Genomic DNA, 11,216 nt, shown 5'->3' on the forward strand with positions numbered 1-11,216 from the left:
TCTGCGTGCTGATATGCGCCATCCAATAGAAAACCGGATTTACAACATGTCTATGCCACCGTATCCGCAGTGGCAGACACCAAGCTGCTTTTTGTAAACGACACGCTGTGCCCCATTTGCTCGAAAAAAATTATCGGCACTCAGTCGCAAGAAGACAGAACTGCGCCTGTATTCGAAACTTGTATGTGTATTGCGCCTGGCTTGAGCGTAATAAGTAATAATAATATTAACTACAATAATATTAACAATAAGGTCAATTTCGCCCGACAGGCGAATCACTGATTGCGACAGAAATTTATTAGACAGCTGTGCAAACTAAGGTTAGTCGTTTTATCAGCTGCATAAACGGCTGATAACATTCGCTTACTAACTAAATTAACCTGCACGTTGTCACGCGCGCACAATCACAAACGAGCACATCTCTCTCGATAATCGCGGACACTCGCTGTCAAAACGCTGGCGTGGGGGAGAGTGGCAGCAACAGCGAGCGAATTGTCCATCGTGCTACTTCTAGCTTCAACGCTAACTATTTGCGCCGAGAATACAGCGCACACGAAGGCATCAGGGGCACTTTAACGAAAAGCTATTCCAAACTGCTTCTATTCTATTTTTGCAATCAGGCCTCCATGATTGCCCAACTTCACTTGTCTTTCACGCAACGTAAATGAAAAATATTAGCGTAGCTTGCACGGGAGGCGCAATGCTACAGAGAAAGCGGAGCTGATGGGCACCTAGCTTGGCATGGCTTTTGGACTAGGCTAAGCACTACCAAGTCATTCCCAGCATTTTCCGGAATTTATTGATCATTTATCGATTATCGATTAGCTGCCGGTTGACTATCGATTGTCTATCGATGAGAGATTAAGCTTAAGTAGTCCCAACCATGCTTAGCTAGACTTAACCAGGCTCAGCTTCGCCAGTTCACAGAGGTATGTGTCATTGCGCTTGGACCCTTTCTGCACTACCGCCAGAATCGGCCCACAATTTCTGTCCGCAGGTTACGGACTAACGCTCGGCTTAAACAGCTCCGCTGTTAAAAAACCGCGAGAGCAACTCACTCTTATATGACGTGTGCACACTAATTATGCATGTGAGACCGAACAACAGAAAAATATTATTTTTCGCTTCTATGCCTTTTTACCATCAGCCATCCGCAATTGGTCAAAAGTTTTCGGGCTGCGTCCACTTCGCCTGTCTGTCACCTGACGTCCAAAAACCGTGAAAAATCACTGCGTCAAGGTGGCTTGTACGCATTAAAGATGCATTATTACGCCGATCACAACTTAATTTTCTTTTTAGTAGCCGGACACTGCCCCGTTCCGACATCAATAGAAGGTGGGTACCCGCCGATCGCTCTGGCACTGGCTAGTCGGAGCTGCCGTGGAGAATGGATTTGCCTATATTAAAAATTTTGCGTGACATTATATGGTTGTCGAGTCCTTTCAAGCACGAAAACGACATCGCTATGTCAAATTTTCTTCACTGAAGATTCGTTTTAGCTGCATTGTTACGTTTCCGTTGCACGCCGACGTGATTTTATAGCAGACACCGAAAGCTAAGTAAGAAGAAGCAGGGGCAAACGCAGACGCCGGCAACACCCTGCTCATCAGGTTATCTACTTTCACTGCGCTAGCCCGGCCCCACGTTACCCCCTCCACTTCTGCGTGCTCATCGCCCTTGGTCAGCCAATCAGGTAAGAAATATATGTTAAGTTAGGCAATGCTATTCCTTTTGAAAGCAAACAACATGTGACCTCCTATAATATAGGAGAGCGTTTCAATAGCCTTCTCAAACAACGCTGCGAGTCACCGCCCGATGCTTGCGTTGGCGGTTACGTAAATTGGACATCAGGTGATTAGAAGGAAAACAGATTGGAATAGTTTTACGTTATAGGGTCCCAGCCATCGGCCCGCCTAGACTTTGTACCCAGCGCAGATCGCTTTCTAGATCGGGGCCGCGCGGCCGCGCTCAGCCGCGTCATACGTAGCCGCCACGGGAGTAAAACGTCTCCCACTTTCCCAGCGGCCTTGTGCGCGATGGAAGACGGAGCGCTTTTTCCCCGCCTTCCTACCTTGCGCACGCGAGACTGAGCAACCATTTTTTGCTCACCCTCTCACGCTTTCACTTTACCCATACCATACGGCGCGCAGCCACGATGTTATCGCACTTGGACATTATACGAAACATCACGTCGACGACGACGGCGGAAATGTGCCTGGAGTGTCCATATATTTGCAATCGCAATAAAATTATGTGGATCCGACTCAGTGTGGTAAGCAGAGTAAGCGAAGCTTTCTCTGCTGTTTGCTTTGACTGACGATAGTACACGGTGATCTTAACAGTGAATGTTTAATTTCTTCAGCAATTAGTGCAACCCGAGAGTGGTGAGTTGATGTTCTGCATGCACCTGTTTGTCCGTGCAATACACACGTGCTTGCTTGATGCATTGTTGTGCGCCGTTTTTCATAACCTTCGAGATTGAGCCACCATTCTTCTAAGATGAATGTGGCACGCTTCCACTCGCACCGGCAACATACGGCATCCGGCCGCGATGTTATCGCAGTCGGACTTCACACGGAACATCGCGGCGACAGCGAAGGCGACGCGGATGACGTCGGCGTAAATGCGCCTGGAGTGTACATATAACTGCTTTCACAATAATAAAAAAAAAAACACTCTCGCCAACAGAAGCCATATAAACCATGTGTGCACCCCGATGGGGGTCAGTTGCTGTAATGTGTTTCGACTGGAAGCATTAGAGCCATGCTTTCCCACCGTAATATAAGTCTAGCATTTACGCGAGTACAAAACGTGCAAGGAAAAGAAGCAAGCACCGAAAAAGATACGTCAATATCTATCCGTACGCTTAGGGTACAGTACATCGAGATACCTCCAGGAAGTTCTGTATGTTAGTTTCAGTAGCGATGGGCGATGACAGATAATTCTAATCGACTATAGTGCTTAGTGTAAATAAATAAGTAAATGAATGGAAGTAGAATGCGGGGCGTTCAACTTTGAATGAGTAATCGCGGCATAGCATAATGGCTGCAAAGCACTGAAATGAATCATCGGGAAGAATTTAATGATGGTTAAGTTTGTGAGAGTGAAAATAAAGAGCGGCTTTGCGACAATATGAGAAGCATTCTCACTGATCGCAACAGATTAATGCCGTCAGCCTAGGAGAATGTGAGAAGTCGCCAAATCTAAAAAGCGCTGTAGGTTTCTGTATGGATTCAATGTGATGAGTTAGGTATGCCTGATGTAGGTTACAAATGTTGGATGCATATTCTATTTTGGGATAAACAAGTGTATGGTACGCGAGCTTGCGTAAAGGCGGAGCCGCGTGCTTTAGAGTACGTTTGATAACGGTATTCTAAGGGAAAGAAACTATTAATTTCGTGTTACGATTTCTTTTAAATACCTAAGACATAGTTGGCGAAATATATCGGCTATGCACAGACTCAAAGCAATAATTCTTGTTTCTAGTTTACCAAGTTCGGCCAGGTTCCTTGCACATAAAAAGTTTGACAACATCCATAGTGTAAGTTGTATATACATTTTAAGACAAAAATAGGTCCATATGGGCCCAAAAGACAGATACAGGAATTTGAAAGGAAGTATACAGTCAGTGTTAAACAATTTTAACCAATATTTCATGCTCATACACCAAGAGAGCGTGGTGCTGAAATGCGGGCAGCAAGAAGCATTTGCCTATGATCTGGTCTTCACTTAAACTTATCTATTCTGTTAAGAGTATATTGGTACCCTGGCGAAAGCGACACTTTATATGAATAACGCAGGTATTTCTACCACAAACAGGATGCTATGAGGAAGAACGCAACCAGCATTGGCAAAAAATTATAAATGGCATCGAACTAAACGTCGGCCCCAACTTTAGAGGAGTCGCTAGAAATCCAGATATTGCTTACAATTGCTTGTTTTCTGCATGATGATAGAGAAATAAAATGGTCATTATTTTTAATACGTTTGGCCTGCAACTATTCGGTGAATTCCGGCCTAACATACACGCATTTCACGATCCCTTGATTTACGAGCCACACATGAAGGAAAGAAGGAGGAATAGTTCAAAAAGAACGGGAGGTTCGCCACTTCTCAGACCGGCTATGCTACTGTGTGGTGGAGAAAAGGGGTAAGGGGAATAAAAAAGTACTAGAAAAGAGATGTTACAAACAAGGAAACAAGAGCAAAAAAAAAAAAACTTGGGCAGCTTGCACTAGTGGTGCAAGGCTGGAGTAAATAGCGGAGCTGGTGATCGACCTAGCTTTTAACATCGAAGCTGCTTAAGCCAGCAGTAGTTTGTATGAATAAATACAACTTTCTTACTTTCTTGCCGAGGCGGGATTTGAACTCGCGTACCCACGGTCCGAAGGCGAGCGTGGCAATCCCTACGCTATACAGCCATTTTTTTTTAACATGCTCGTGAACATGCATTTATTCGAACCACATGATTGCGTTCGAGTGCCGTCGTCTTCGTTCACAGCTGGCGCGTTCGCACGCTCGTGCTCTGCGAGGTCCTTTGCTCGGGAAAGATAAAGAATATGAGAGCGAGGGAGAGAGACGAATTAAAGGAGCGGGTCTGCTGGAACGCGTTGTCGACATTACAACGTGGTGTCGGTGTTGCAAGCTGCTCTACGCAATGCGCAGTGACGGCCATAAATCGGAGACGCGCGAAAAGAAATCATCATCATGAGTAATAAGATGAAAAGTTCACGTGAACTTCCGGAAAATGCTGGGATACGATCGCCCCGCTTAGCTGTTCCAAGCGTTGCGCCGCCGAGTACAAGGTGAAGCGTTTTTTTTTTTCTTCGAGGTTTTACATCGCTTGACTAAGTTTTGATAGAAAATGCTAAGTGCTGCTATGCACGGTATTCTGAAGCGCCTCGTGGCTGACGCACAGATTCTCGTTTGGCCGCGAGATGCGCTTCAAGATGAGCGGCTTGTTCTTCGGGTGTCTGGATCTTCCTTGGTCGCTCCATGTCAAATCTAGTGGGGGTCTTAGGGCTAATTTTGGAATTCGCACTCACTCCCTGTTCGTACCGGGCTTCACTATTTTGCAAAGGGTGTTTGGTCATGCACCGCCCGAGACCACCGCATACGTATAGGATTGGGGCTCTTCCGCTTGCCGCGATCTCCTGTGTTTGCACTCCCTATTGAGAGGCAATCGTAAGGTTACGCGGCAAAGTTCGGTAATCGCCCCCCTCCTTTTCAACGGGGCCATGGCGGGCCTGGCACATCAACTCCAACACATCGAGGCCGATCGCCATGCCATTTATGCGGATGATATCACGGTCTGGGCTACCCAGGGCTCCCTCGGCAAAAAAGAATACAACCTCCAGCAAGCCGCCACTTGTGTTGAGTATTATGTCCATGCCCGCGGGCTGGCCTGCTCCACTGAAAAATCCGAGCTGCTCAGAGATCGCCACCCCACAACTCAGCCGCGCCAGAGTGCCAAGAAAAACCGCGTATGGGAAAACCCCGGGTTCTTCTCGCTGCCAAACTCATCTCCAAACGCTCCATCATCAGAGTGTTAAGTGAGTAGCTGCAATCCAACCGTCGCGCCACACACACCCTCACACTATTGCGCAATACAACACTACGATTCGCCCGCATTATTGCCCGTGTCCCCACCCGCCGCCATGGCATGCGGGGCGAAGATACTATCAAGCTTGTTCGAAGTCTGACACTGAGTCGAATCGTCTACGGCCTCCCCTACCATCACCTAAATCAACAAGAATGTGAAGAAGTTGACGCCATGATGCGTCGGGCCTATCGGGTGGCCTTAAAGTTCCCCCCTGGCGCCCCAACGAGCAAACTCCTTGCCGAAGGGATAAATAACACCTTCACGGAGCTAGGCAAAGCACAAATTGCCACTCACTCCAGCGCGTAATGCTCACACCCACAGGCCGCGCCCTTCTGCAGCTCCTCGGACACACTGGTACCCTCCGGGGGCAGCCCGACTTCACCCAGTCCCAGATCGTGTCCGCACAACACTCACCGTTGCACCTATCCCCCGCAACATAGGACCCCCTACTGCATCATCATCATCATCATCATCATCATCATCATCATTATTATTATTATTATTATTATTATTATTATTATTATTATTATTACATACTCGTACACACAAGGAAACAAAGGAAATAGGGAGGGACCTACTGCACCCGGGCCGACGGGAAGCACGAGTTGAGGCCTTAGCCCTCACGTACCCTCCTTTGTCAGAACATCACGGGGGCTGAAGAAGTTGCCATCGCACTTGCCATCGCTCACGGCAACAAGCTAGCACGGTCGCTTCACGTTCTCACGGACTTCCAGGCCGCTTGCCGCAACTACCTGAAAGGATAGCTTTGTCAACCTGCGCTCAATATCCTCCTAAGGGCACAGGACGCTGGCGAACAGCTGCACATTTGAACACCTCCGATCAGGCATAAGGTCATATGGACACCTGGCCACACGGGGCTGGAGGGAAACCAGACGGCGGACAGGGTCGCTCGAGGGTATACAAGCGGAGCACTCGATTGCCCTGCCCCTGAGGCACGCGTTCCAGTACCGTGTGAATATTCGTCCATTCTATATTATTATAAGGGTACCCGAAGAAAATACTTTCCCTCCCTATCGCTCGCTCACCAAAGAGGAGGCTACCACCTGGAGACTTAGCCAGGCAGGTACCTGCCCAGTGAAATCCACCACACGTCATACCCTTCACGCTGGCCGTTGTTGCGAATGGGGATTTCCGTGTGTCCATCAAAGGTTCCATGTATGGTGCCGTGCCAGGTGCCGAGAGGAGGAGATATCCAGGGAGATTAGAAAACTGTTTTATATACACTGTACATGGTATATTACAAGATGGGCTCCATGATATTGGAGCCGTCTACGTGCTAACATCTTTGCATGTGGTAGCGTTTACATCTCCGAGCGCTCTCCATGGTCGAGCGTGCTCTACATCGTCAAGCGTGCTCTACATCGTCAAGCGTGCTCTACATCGTCAAGCGTGCTCTAAATGGTCGAACCTCAAGCGTCTTTCACAACACTCAAGTCCCCTGTTTTATCCCTTTCGTTTCCCTCTTTCACTCGACGAGGGAACACACTGTAGTTCTTTCAGCCAATCAGCATCTTGGATCAGGTGGCCATATCCCGCACGTGATGTGTCGTCGTTTCCCGCCGGGCTCCGCCTCCAATCTTGTTAGGTCGCCCCCGAACACAGGCAGCGGTTGACACCTTGGGAACCGAACGTTGATGTCGTTCCCCCGGGATTGCCAGACGCGGGCCCCTTTCAAGATTCGCCTCTCCATAGTGGTCAGTTCGCGGAACCAGGTAGGGCGGTGGCTGTCTCGAAAGGCAGCAGTCGGCGTAGCGTCGTCGTGGTTCGGGCGGCGCTGGTAATTCACGGGACCGCACCAAGGGGCGACGCTGCCGTTTAGCCACGCATGAGGTAGCCCGGAGACCAACTGCTAATCCCTCAGTCCCAGGTGACAATTCTCGGCCGCGAGAAAGGGCGCCAGGTTGGCGCGTCTGAGTCGGCGCCGGCCTCCTTTGTCCCGAGGAACCGCCAGACACAACACCGTCGTGTTCCGAGAAAGCCTCTAGATTCCCCATTACATGCACGTGTGGTGCAATCACTACCTTACCCCCCATCCAACGCCCTAGCGCGGAGCGGTGGGAGTCGCTGCTGGCCTGGGCGATCAGCTTAGCCTGATTGAACGGGCACGCAGGGCGGCGATGGCGAGCGGGGCCCTGGACCGCCTCCCCCAGCGCATCTCTCCTCCTCTGCTGGTCACGTTACCTGCTCCCACCCGGCGCGGCTCCCATCCTCTCCTGGTGACGTGACCTGCGTAACACCGCCAGACGGACAGACGGCGAAGGGTCGACAGAGAACAGCTTCGCTGTTAAAACTCCTGATACAGCTTTCTGGCTGCTCAATACGTGCTACATACAAGTGTTTTTCCCAGCGAGAAAAAGCACCTGAATACACGCTAAGTGCCTCGAGCGGTCAGTCGGCGTCAATTTTTCACGCTCGGAAAAACCCTTTTATGTAACATGTATTGGCCAACAGAAAACTCTATCGGGAGTTTTCACAGCGAAGCTTTTTAACAAAGTCAGCCGTAAAACGTAAAAGCCAGCCGCCCCGTAGCTATGGCACCCAGTGACGCCACACCTGCCTGCGACTGCGTTGTCTAGCAACCGCGTCGCTGAGCGTCGCGCGCTATGCTCGGGAGAGAGAAAGAGAAAATGAGAGCGAGAGAGAGAGAGAGAGAAACAAATTTTAGCAGCACCAAGTAGGCAACGCTCAGAGGTACTGCCGACGCCAACAGCGCTTCTCCGTTTCCCTGCATTAGCGCCGAATGCTCGCGGTGTCCGTGATGTCCGTGACTACAGCAGGCGCGTCTGGCGGCGGCTTGTATGACTAGCTGCGCGCTACTGCGCATCCACCGTGACGTCATCCCAGCGTTTCGGTTGTGGGACGCCCGGCACGCCACCCGTACACTGCATAGCTTTCACCCCACTTCGCCTACGTGTGCTCAGACTGCAAGTGCTTCGCGAAGCGTTCCCCAATGCCACGGACCACGAGAAAATGCTTATACGATTCGTATAACTTAGCATCACTTGGCATTACTTCGTATAACTTAACATCACTTCGTATAGCCATCACCAGCTAGGGACCGATCAGCTCTGCTGTGTCTTTAGCCTTGCGCCGGTAGTGTTAGCTACCCCGATTTTGAATGTTGCTCTACAATTTTCTCATTTTCTTATTTTCACTTTTCATCTAATCACACATGAGAAATTGATTATATGATTAAGACTAATTATGTATTTTGGCGGAATGCCAAAAACTATTTGACTCCCTCCAAGCGATGGCAAACAACATTACCTTGGTTCTTTCCAGCTACGTGGCACTTGCATATTATTACATCTTGGTGCATGATACTTTGGACAGCCTGTTTAACCATTATCAAATTTTGTGTTTATGTAGTTTTGGAAGCGTCTCGTGTGTATATGGCTTATGGTGTGTCAGGGTACTTTCCTGTTTGGTTTTCTTCATTAGAATCTTTTCTTGAGATAAATCTTTTTAAAGGGTCTTTGAACCACCCCACGGGCTTGATGAAAAAAACAAAATACAAAAGCGTATTCAACGAGTGGAATACGCTGCTGTGAATATATTTTAAAGTCGTGTGCGGCGCGTGGAGCTTGCAAGCGGTGCACGAAATCACCTTTCTCTCAAAAGCTTCATGTCTACACAAGTCTGCTCCTCGCTCCCTTCTAGATGCTTTATTTCGTCATGTAGCGGATTCCCATACGTGACTGCTATTGGCCAATAGTTGACGTCAGTCATAAAGGGTATTTGGGTCAGTGTGCTTCTTCGTATTGTTACTGGGTATATTTATTGACGAAGTTAAATAAACAGGCTGAAGTAAGAGAAAGTGCGCTTTCAAATTTCGATTATAATTACGTGCTTCCGGAAGAAGCCGACTATCGTCTGCTCAGGCTGGACCGCGGCAGCCCGCGAAGGAAATGAACTTTAACCACCGTGCTTATCGGCGTCGTAGTCGTCCGGTCTCGACAATTTCTACTAGCTTTGAACGCTCAACTAGCCTCGCTCCACGCCAAACTTAAGGTCAGGCCATACTCGCGCTGGCCAGTACGCGCTCACTCGCGGCCGCTCCGGCTGGACGCCTTGGGAGACTAATTGGTAACGCTTCAAAAAATACGCGGGTTGGATGTGGCTACTATCTGTCGGGTACGTATGCTACGTAGCGTAGATAACGCCGCCGCGGCGGCTGCGGTATGTACGCAGGGGTGCCGCGATGAGTCCGGTGACTGGAGCAAGGATATCCTCTGTCTCTATTGTTCTTCACGCTTAACGAGGTGTGTTGGGAAATAAACCGAACTTATTCCTTATTGTACAACATTTTAAGCACTGTCCCCCTCTATGTAGTCCCATCGACTAGCAATATAGTGTTCCCATCGTTTCTTTAATTTTCGGAAAGCCTCCTGCAACGCACTTTCTGGGAAGGCGTGTAGGTCTCTTGTCACATTGCCTTGAATCTCTTTTATGGCTTGGAAACGACATCCTTTCAACATGGTTTTTAGTTTGGGAAACTGGAAAACGTCTCCTGGGGCTAGATCTGGAGAATACGGTGGATGGGGCACAACGTGAGTGTGATGTTTTGCGAGATAACTGCCAACAAGGAGCAACACGTAAGCAGGTGCATTCTCATGATGCAACTACCAAGACTGGGCTTCCAAAATTTAGGCTTCTTACTGCGCACAGTAACCCTCAAATGCGCTAGAATTCCTTGGAAGACTTCCTTGTTTACCATCTGACTACGTAGTACACATTCTTCAGGGACAAGGCCTTTGCAGTAAAAAAGCACACCCACACACACACAACCAACATCACCTTGTTCTTTTACCGACTCATGCGTGCTTTTTTTTAGACGAGGAGACCATTCGCCTACCCCGGCCCTGCGACAACTGCACCTTCATTTCAATGTCATAGCCGTAAAGCCACGTCTCCTCGTCTGTTATGATGTTATTATGGAAGTTTTCATTCTCATTGGCAGTGGAAAGAACTTCCTGGCCGATTTGAACACGGGTATGTTTCTGATCGTCTCTTAACAAACGCCGCACAAATTTTGCTATGACACGACGCATTTCAAGTTTGTCATTTTCAGTAGGATGGCATGATCCAATGCTTATGCCCACTTCGTCAACAAGTTCTGGAACAGTTAAACGATGATTTCCACGAATCACAGCACAAACTCTCTCGACATATTCATCACCTGTTGATGTGGAAGGTCGTCCATGCTTGGTATGGTGACCGACCGATATTCTGCCCTATTCGAAATGCTCAAACCACTCGTAGCACTGCGTGCAACTCATACAGCTTTCCCCGTATGCTTAGCTAAGTAATTGAAGCACGCTCCCTCTGCCGGTTAGCGCGCTATTTGAAAAGTCCGGTTTCTTTTTGAACACACCTGGTATGTTAAGGGCATAGAAAGACGACTGGAAAACAGCGAATAAGGGCTTGATATATCTTACATGCGTAATGGTCAAATGGTCTAACAGAAAGTCCTTGGACTGATATATGCGAATGACGTAGTGCTACTAGGCGGACAATACAATATAATTACTGACACTTGCGATTATCTGTGGCAACACAGCAACAAATCAAGGCGTTAAGTTTAGCACAGAGA

Source organism: Dermacentor silvarum, unplaced genomic scaffold (assembly GCF_013339745.2).
Source record: "Dermacentor silvarum isolate Dsil-2018 unplaced genomic scaffold, BIME_Dsil_1.4 Seq59, whole genome shotgun sequence".
NCBI classification, from domain to species: Eukaryota; Metazoa; Arthropoda; class Arachnida; order Ixodida; family Ixodidae; genus Dermacentor; species Dermacentor silvarum.